Here is a 9,968-nt window from a genome sequence, read left to right as displayed (position 1 = left end):
ATAATGTTTTTATTAGATTACACATTTGAATTTATATTCTTGCAAAGTGCCGTTAACACATAGGCCTGCAGTATTTGGGATGCTGTGAATACATATGTAATCCTAGGTCATTATACATGTATATATGGATATCTTGCGATATTTCAGCATGGCCCTCTTAACCCGCGGTCCATAAATACACGGTCATGATGGCTTGACTCCCAACATCCACGCGTAAATGGGTCTGTACTGTAGTCTAGTGTCCTGCGGTCTGTAATACTTTGGTCCCATTTTGGTTATTGGGTTTAGTATACAGGTGCTGGTGGTGTCTGTGGCCTGCAATATAAAGGAGGTCAGAAGAGATAATGTAGTGGTCCCTTCTGGCCTTAACCTTACAAAATGGAACAAAAACAAATTTCAAAACTTTGCAAGTTGCCGCGAAATGCAGTTGTAACCCTCCTACCTGCTCTAGTATGTAGGGTTTGTGCTTGAGCTATTACATTTCCATTACAACACAAAGCTGCACTATAATTAAGGTTTCACACATTCATAACTTTCCATTCACCTTTGGGGCCAAAATGTTCTATTCTTGTATGAAAATTAATTTAGCCCTGTAGCAAGCCAATAACCAAAGACGCCACATTCATGGAGTTCCTAAAAACCTGGAGACAGAACATTTTGGTAGGAAAAAAGTCTAATTCCAGAGGCAGGGTTTGCTATTTGGAGAATAATAATGTGATGTCAACAGGAGATGGCTTTTCCCATTAACTTCAGTGGAATCAGGGCCTGATTTTCAGAAAGCACCAGATATGTATAACAAAAGCCTCTCTTCAGGGCTAAAATCTGGTGTTCAGCATTATTTCAATATGGCACTGAGTGTTTATTTATATTATCAATATTAGCTGAATGCTACTTTTACATATATGCCAACATGACCATACACAGAAGCATTATCTTTTCCTGTGAGTTTTTCTACAAGTTGCCTAACAACATTGTTTCTCATCTAGGGGTTTGGCTACACTTGCAGCTGTACAGCGCTGGGAGTTAAAGCTGTCTTTGTACAGCTGTGTAGGGAAAGTGCTGCAGTGTGGCCACACTGACAGCTACCAGCGCTGCAGTGTGGCCACATTTGCAGTGGTGTTGGGAGTGGTGCATTATGGGCAGCTATCCCTGCGTTCAAGTGGCTGCAACATGCTTTTCAAAAGAGGGGGGTGGGGTGGAGTGTGACAGGGAGCGTGGGGGAGACAGAAGAGAGAGTGGATTTTTGGAACTGACACTGTGTCAGCTCCCTGCCTTGCAAGTTCTAAGGACTTGAAGAGACACAGCACCAACCTTCAATCATTTTAAAAGTTTCGACCCCTTCCCCCAACCCTCTCTCATTCAGTAAATGCAAATAGCCTTCAGACCAGATAAGCAGCTGCTCCAAAATGCCCCCCCCCCCGGGCTGCTTCTCTCCTCAAGAAAACATTCCAAAGGGATCCCTCTGCCTGCCTCTGCTCGAGCTGTGTTGTTGTTTTTTAGATAAGCAGCTCCGGGAGCCCCGAGTTCACAACAAAACAAAGAGTGTTATCTTTACTTAAAAAGCATTATGGGAAGGTTCCAGAGGTCAGTTACAGCGTGGTAAGATTAATCACTGTTTACACTGGCACCCCAGTGCTGCAAGAGCAGCGCTATAGTCGTTATTCCCCAGGCTGAGGTGGAGTACAGCCAGCGCTGTAGCCAGGGAGATACAGCGCTGTATGTGCCTTGCCAGTGTGGACGAGGAGTAAGTTACAGCGCTGTAAAGCTACCACCAGAGTGTAACCAAGCCCTAAGTAGCATTAAGTTTTGGTGCACAGACAAGGAGCCTTTTGTGCACTCACATTTTGTAAATTCTGTCTTGTGCATTTCTATATATTTGCATCCAGGTCAATCACTTCAGCCTATTTTCCTTTGGGCTTGAATGAAATGTTCTACATTAGTCAGTTGATTGTTATTAACCTAGTGATATTGTATCTTTGCATAATACGGTTTCATCTCTAAATGCATGTCAGAATACCTGATCGGCCTATACATTTGATTTGATTACTTGTGTATTTCAAAACCACAATTGTTTAATGAGCAGATTATTCTGTAGTTTAAACTTGATTAAATATTGGTAGGCAGAGGGGTGGGATGGAAGGATACCAGTCAGGATCCTCTGGTAGGTATGAGCACAGGCCATAGCAGATGAATGTGCTTTTTATAGTAGAAACACTTATCTTCTCAGAGCAAACATTCTACCATCATCAGCTTCTTCTTCTTCCATCCCATAGCAAGCAGATGTCCATCTTACTTCTGGTTGGTCATACTGGGTACAGGTGGCTACTATTGTGAGGAGTTGTGGCTTTATGATGCAGGGGAATGATGGAAGGGAGTAGGAGTGAGTGCTTTTGCTGGCATTCAGAAATATATTTGGATTCCTTACTTGGTCATTGGCCTGGACCAATGCCTAGAAAAACTTACTAGGCCTGAAAACATTTGCTCTGGTCAACACAATTATCAGAATTATGTGGTTTTAATGTATTGAATACATAATTGAGGCTATAAACAAAGTGTGTTAAAGGAAAGCTGGGTCTTAAATACTCAACCTACTAATGAGACCAATTTCAAAGTTCAAGGTTTAGCTGAAGCCAATAGAAAACTTAGTATCAAATAATGAAGCTACAATGTTTCTTAAAAAATAAGTTGCTTCCTTTATATGTGCCTAATAATTTAGATCCCCCATGTAACCAGCTCCTGACTATCTCAAACAAGATGCAATGTAGCACCCTTCTTCCGAGAATTAAGCCTGCTCAGAAACACTGCAGTCCGGTAATCACGTCCCTGAACAAATCTGTGTTGTAAAAGTATCAGATAGCACTGCGGCAAACATTCTCTCCCCTGGTCTGTTGAAGCAAGTCCAGATATTTAAAGAAGAAGTATCCCCAAAAGTTATTAAGCTTGATACCACAAGAACCTTCAGAAATATTGGATCACTCATTCATACCTTTAACCAGGAAAGTAACTGACTAGTAATGAATTTATGCCTGTTACAACATCCTTGTTCACCATATCAGAAGAGAGGGAAAAGACTGAATTAGCATGGAACCTGAGCTACCTTGAATAACTCTCTTGCTCACATAGGTGCTTCCTCCATGTCAGGTTTGAGGCATTTAGAGCAGGGCAGCATTAGGCAGTCTGCTCTATGCTGCCAGTTCTGTGGATACAGAAGGGTTCAGACTCTAGTGTTACCACCTTACACAAATCTCATATAAAAAGACAAGAAACAGTCATTCTAGCTACATTTATGTCAGCTAAAATCTGACACTGAAAGAAAGAGAGATTCTGTGCCATTAAATCAGAATTTTGAATACAAAAACATGTAAGAAACATTTTACGTTGAGATGCAAAAATGATATGACAGTATGGCAATAAATGTGGCTCCAGCCCAGGGATTGGTAACTATGTGAGGTAACAATAAAGCAGTCCTTCCTCTGCATGCATGCACACCACTGAGACTCAGGGTATCTGAAGTTTGGCAAGGCAATGATTTTCACACCACCTCTGGAATGACTCAGCATTTCACCTTTCCTCATCCTGCTGGGGAGCTTCTGGGACACAGCAGAGGCTGGCAGCCTGGATGGAAGGCCTCTTCCCATAGGAGAACCTGCAAAGCAGCCTTCGGACTATGGAAAAGATGGATCCTGGGTGCTAATAAGGGAACAAGTTCAAGAATATTTCATTTAGTGAGAAATGACAGGTCTGGGTTCTATCAATAGACAAGACAGAGTTACAAAGGAGACTTTCACTGTAAATAAATGTTAAAAAAGCCAAAGCCAACAAAAAAAGAAAACTATGTTAAAAGACAAAAAAATGCATGGAGCTAACAGTCAACATGCCAGCCAACCAACCAACCATAAGCAGAGCTCCTACACCCAAGGGATAAGACGCCAGGTTTTCATGTAAACAACAGAGCAGTAAGGGGCACAGTTTACATAATTTACATTGTACATTGATAAAAAATGTACATAAATAAATGTAAAACAAAGAGAATAAAATGTGTGCTAAATTACAACTAAATCCTAGAAGTAACAAAACACACTCAATCCCCAACCAAGTGCCATAAATTTGGTTTGGTTCTTTTGGATCCCAATCTTGCAAACATTTATGTACATCAAATCATATAAGATTAGGGTTGGAAAAGAGCTCAGAAGTCCAACTCCCTTCTCAAAGCAGGACCAACCTCACCTAAATCATCTCAGTCAGCCAGGCCTTAAAAACCAATAAGGATGGAGATTCCACGACCTCCCTAGGTAACCCATTCCAGTGCTTCACCACCCTCCCAGTGAAATAGTTTTTCCTAATATCCAACCTAGACCTCCCACACTGCAACTTGAGACTATTGCTCTTGTTCTGTCATTTACCACCACTGAGAACAGCCTAGCTCCGTCCTCTTTGGAACCCCCCTTCAGGTAGTTGAAGGCTGCTATCAAATCCCCCCCTCACTCTTCTCTTCTGCAGACTAAATAAGGCTAGTTCCCTCAGCCTCTCCTCATAAGTCATGTGCCCAGCTCCCTAATCATTTTTGTTGCCCTCCACTGGACTCTCTCCAATTTGTCCACATTCCTTCTGTAGTGAGGGGCCCAAAACTGGACACAATACTCCAGATGTGGCCTCACCGGTGCCGAATAGAAGGGAATAATCACTTCCCTTGATCTGCTGGCAATGCTCCTACTAATGCAGCCCAATATGTCATTAGTCTTTTTGACAACAAAGGCACAGTGTGGACTCATATCCAGCGTCTCCATCCACTGTAATCCCCAGGTCCTTTTCTGCAGAACCGATGCTTAGCCAGTCAGTCCCCAGCCTGTAGCAATGCATGGGATTTTTCTGCATGGGGCCTGGGCAATTGCCTTGCTTGCTACCCCCTAATCCTAGCCCTGGCTTTTATATGCAGAAAAATAGTTGTTGTAGCACAGGGGTGTGGAATTTTTATAGCAAGTTGGGGGGGGGGGTCACAGAAAGAAAAAGGTTGAGAACCTCTGCTTTAAGTTATGTATATGCATATGTGTTTGTAGGATCAGGGTTTTAGCTCTTTGGGGCAGATATCCTTCCGACTATGTAACTATGAAACATCTATCACACTTTCAGGCACTAAGACACTGCAAACAATTATACATGTGAGAAGTCCCAATACCTTCTATAGGGTTGTTCATATGATAAAACATGCATAACTATTTGCAGGCTTGAAGCCCACATAAATAATAAAAATAATGCACAGATATGACAAGCGTCATATTAAAAATGGAGACAGTATACAAATGAATTATCTTTATGTTTTCATTTGTAGATCATGTAGTAGATGTAATAGATCATGTGGTAGACACAAAATATTATTGCTTAACAAACCTTCTAAAAGTATTTTCAAAACTTGCATGGAATTTTACAAACTCTCACTAGTGTACTTTAATAACCTTTTCCACATTAAGGGAGAGTACACTACATGATGCAGATGCTGATTAATTATTAATATGTTTACAACAGTTTAAGGTATTTTGCAAATACTGAGCTAATTGCTATAATTGTTTTATTGATATGAAGATTGCCTGTGTGAATGTTGTTCATGGTTCAAAATAATGGGAGAAACACAAACCCCAGAATTATAGTTCTTTAATAAAATTTTCAAAGAGCACAGAGGACACATATCCGTACTCTGAGCATCGCAAATGGGATCTGTTGCATATTTTCCTCCACAACACCTGAAATGAAAAGGTGGTGACCCTAATTCAGTATGCTCCTTGTAAGTAGGAGATTTTCCCCCTCTCACTGTTCAAGATGGAGGATTCCCATGCTTCCATTCACATGTATTCATGAAAGGGTGTTCTGCCTCCGCATTGTGTGCTCAAACTCCAGTGAATACCCCTCCACTGGGGCTCTGTGTAGTTGTAGGGAGAGGACTGGGGGCAAACCAGGAGAGCTGGGTAAGCTCCTCTGAATTCTTCCTCTAAAACGTTGGCTGTATTAACTGGTGCAGCTTTCTCCTCTGTGCTCTTCTCTAGGAGGCTTATTCACGAAACTGTAGTAGACCTGAGCTCCTGGATAATGGGGCTGGGCTTAGTTGAGCAAGAGGCACTCCCCTGCATCAGGTGGGATATGTGGGTTAAGGAGTTGGAAGCCCCAGATTTCTCCATGAGGACGGGGCGGTGAGCCCACAAAAGAATTGCTGAGTTAGGAAATTACTCTCCTACGAAGTAAAAATGGAGTCCTTAGGTTTTTACAAGTAGATCTCCCGGAATATTTTCCAGAATGATCCTGCTTCCAGTGAAGTTAAGGGCCTCCTATCTCATTGATTTCACTGGTACAGGACTGGGCTTTTAATGAGCATCAAAGGCTTAAGAAGATCCCAGTGATCCACACACATGCTATCTCAAATGTCCAAAATTGCATGTATGAAGAGACAAAAAAAGGATTAAATATATGAGCTTCTGGATAAAAATCAAAGACTTTTACTAAACTGACTGCATAGGCTGCGGCATTAGGATTAACTGAACGTCAGTTTTTATATTTCACACTGTTAAAATGGATTATAACCTAGATCCAGTCTGAGCAGAGTTATGCTAGAGCATTGCCAGGACATGGAGTGGTACCACATTCAACATGTATTTAAAATTATTTTATTTTAACTATTCTAATTCTTTACAACAGTTTTGGGATATGTCTACACTGCATCTGGGAGTGAGCCTCCTAGCCTGGGACCACGTGGTAAGGTGCTAAAATAACTGGGTAGACATTGCAGCTTGGGCTGGATCTTGGGCTCTGAAACCTGGCATTAAAGCACCATCTGCACTGCTATTTTTAGAGTGCTAGCGTGAGCCTGCTAGCAAAAGTCTGTGGATCTGGTTTAGGAGGTTTGCCCCAGATGCAGTATAGACATATTCTTGTTGGTTTCAGTATTTAACAGGGGATATGATTAACCTGCAGGGTCTTCTCTCTTCCTTTATGTTCTCATCTATAATCTGAACACCATGGGCCAGACATTGGGCTTCTTGCAAGAGCTGGAGATAATGAATGCTGACCTGGCCCATTTGCGATAAATGAGCGTTTTCCAGCAAACCCATTATCCTCCTTTATTCTGACCTCCAAAGCAACCAACCCATTCCTCTTCATCCTGTCTCCATCCTCCATTTACTGAAAGACAGTATTTCCCATTCACAGTGCCTCAGTGGAACTGCCCTGGCTAAGTACTATACATGCTGAAACTGTGAGAAAAGGAGATCTTTACAGACCATGCAGAATTGATTTTTAACAGTGAAATGGAGGAAATTGTGTACTGGGGAGCAGTACTCTCTAAAGTCAGGAAAAATATTCTGCAAGAAATCTAGCTATTTTTTTGAGTCCTGCGAAGAATGGGAAAACTTGTGATAAGCACACAGCCCTATAAAACAACATATACAATAATAATATAGATTTTGGTAACCAGCATTATGTAGTGACTACCTAGAATGCCATGACTATATAATATGCTATCTGCTCACTGATAAAATATTGAGCTTGTTTACACATTCAGAACTGTCTGTCACCCTTCACGTGCAGCATGCTGATCTTTGTCAGATTCAAGAGCAGGTCTGTGCTTACACACAATTCCCTCAAAGGCAACATCAAAGGCACCATTTCCCAGACTGCTTTTTATTTTTGTTGACTCTATTGATTTTGTGCCAGAGTTTAGTAGGATTCAGTTTTAATTGATAGTCTTGTAAGTTCCGTCCCTGGTTTAAATTATTAATGAGCACCATGTCTCAGTTATCTGTTTGCAGCACTCTACTGCCTCAAAAGTAATTGGCTTCAATATATAACACCTGAACATTTGAACAAAGAACGTGAAATATTTGTCTGCTGTGGCAGACTAAGAGATTTTGGCACATTTGAGCTCCTACAGTCCAGGGTCTTTGAGTGCTACTATAAACATAGTTTTGAGAGGTTTATAACTTATCCATAAAAATTCTCGGTGGACCAAACTCTGACACACAGTCTTGAGCTAGGAATGATTATTGTTTGTATTCTTTTTGTTTTAAATCAAGGTATTTCAGTTTGACAGTGTTTCACTTGCCAGAATAAAAATGAAACAAAAAAATCCCAGAATGTTATTCAGATGCTTTTGTGTCTTCTTATAACTTAATTATTAACTTGGAAAAAATTGATTGTTCAGTAATGTGGACATTACCTCATGTTACATATGTGGTGGTGATACCCATATGACAAACTGCAAAATAAGTAATAAATTACATTTATCTTGTGCCTTTGACTCTCACTTGAACTCCACCCAGTAATTTATCTCTGCTGGAACTACTTCTAACAATACAAACCTTTCAGTGGCTTCCAAACTGACTTTAAAAAAAAGCATTTGCTACAAATGTGCTTCTTTCTTTTCCCTAAACATAGAATCCTGGGCCTGAGGCCTAAGATGGCAGTATTCAATTCTGGCCCATTTTTTAAAGTTATTTGATTTAGGAACTGGTGCTTTTTTTATACCTGAAGAGGAACTTCAATGTAAAAATACGTGCACTGTTTCTTTAAGACTAATAGGAAGCCAGGCACAAGCAGAACTGCTTATATGGATTTCAGAGTAGCTGCCGTGTTAGTCTGTATCCGCAAAAAGAACAGTCTACTGGTTCCAGTCTATGCATCCGATGAAGTGGGCTGTAGCCCACAAAAGCTTATACTCAAATAAATTTAAGGTGCCACAAGTACTCCTGTTCTTTTTGCTTATATGGAGAAGGTACCGTGCAGCAGCGGAAAGTAGGCCCCCTTTAGGGAGAATACTGTTTTACTAGAAGTTCCTTGCTCGGTGTTAGAAGGAAACAGCCATTTCTGAAGCTCTTTGCTATTGTCACATGACATGTCAGAAGCTGACCCATTTTGAGCCAACATAAATAAGAGGAAAAGAAAATGGCGAAGGTCAATCATCTGAAAAGCATTGTTTGCTAAGTCTATGGGATTTCCTAAGTGGAAGGAGCGCCTTACCACATTCTAAAGAATCTTAACACAAAGAGCATTCAAGTGCAGCCCAGAGTCATCAATTCACGCATTGGGAAGGAAAGCTGAAAATACTCATAAATCATATGGCTTTACCGAGAAAACGTTGAAAATAATTACCATATCTTTCTTTAAAAGTTTGATGAGCATTTCTTTCTAAAAAGAAATATAATATATGAATTGATGTACTTTTAAAAAAGACTATGCATAGACGATCAGAGAAATGCATAGAAGACCAGAGGAAGTGTTCATACAGATCCTATGGCCAGAATACTGAACTACATAGACCAGGGATATGATCCAATCTTGCAAATCATATATTCTTACATTCCTATATCAGAACTATTGCATGTATTGAGTACTATAAAATCTTGGAGCAAATTCATATCTTACCTGTAATTATAACAAACTGCTTTTTTAAGTTCTTAAGAGAGACTGTTTTAAAAATACATGAGAGTATGCTTTTGAGGATCTAAAGAATCTATTGACTGCCTCTCCAGTAGTGGCATTTTGTGATGCTTCCAAGCGTATGCCTCTTTTAGCACATGCTAGCAGCAGCTATGGCAAGGGTGGGCAAACTACAGCCTGGGCACCACATCTGGCCCCTCAGACATTTTAATCTGGCCCTCGAGCTCCCACCGGGGAGCAGGGTCCGGGGCCTGACCTGCTCTGGCACTTCAACAGGGAAGCAGGGTCAGGGGCTTGCCCCACTCTGCACATGCCGTGGCTCTGCGCAGGTCCCGGAAGCAGCAGCATGTCTCTCTCCGGCTCCTATGCATAGGGGCAGCCAGGGGGCTCTGCACACTACCCCTACAGCTTCCATTGGCCTGGAACCATGGCCAATTGGAGCTGCAGGGGTGGTGCTTGCGGATGGGGCAGTGCACAGCACCACCCGACTACCCCTTTATGTAGGAGCTGGACAGGGGACATGCTGCTGCTTTCAGGAGCTGATTGAG

The 9,968-nt window shown here is 41.4% G+C and overlaps 1 long non-coding RNA gene across 2 annotated transcripts in view; it reads right to left on the bottom strand.

The window, feature by feature from the left end:
* Nucleotides 1-221: 221 nt before the first annotated feature.
* The window catches only part of LOC120408986, a 35,023-nt gene continuing 25,276 nt past the window's right edge, over nt 222-9,968 (bottom strand). For both annotated transcript variants that reach the window (XR_005601036.1, XR_005601037.1), the window contains exons 2-4: nt 3,566-3,690; nt 3,098-3,196; nt 222-315 (exon numbers count right to left, since the gene is read on the bottom strand). This is a non-coding gene — a long non-coding RNA (uncharacterized LOC120408986). The remainder of the gene's footprint in view (nt 316-3,097; nt 3,197-3,565; nt 3,691-9,968) is intronic.

This window comes from Mauremys reevesii, linkage group 7, assembly GCF_016161935.1.
Source record: "Mauremys reevesii isolate NIE-2019 linkage group 7, ASM1616193v1, whole genome shotgun sequence".
Lineage (NCBI taxonomy): Eukaryota > Metazoa > Chordata > Testudines > Geoemydidae > Mauremys > Mauremys reevesii.
Note: the sequence above shows the minus strand (reverse complement) of the source record. Positions and strands in the feature narration are given on the sequence as shown.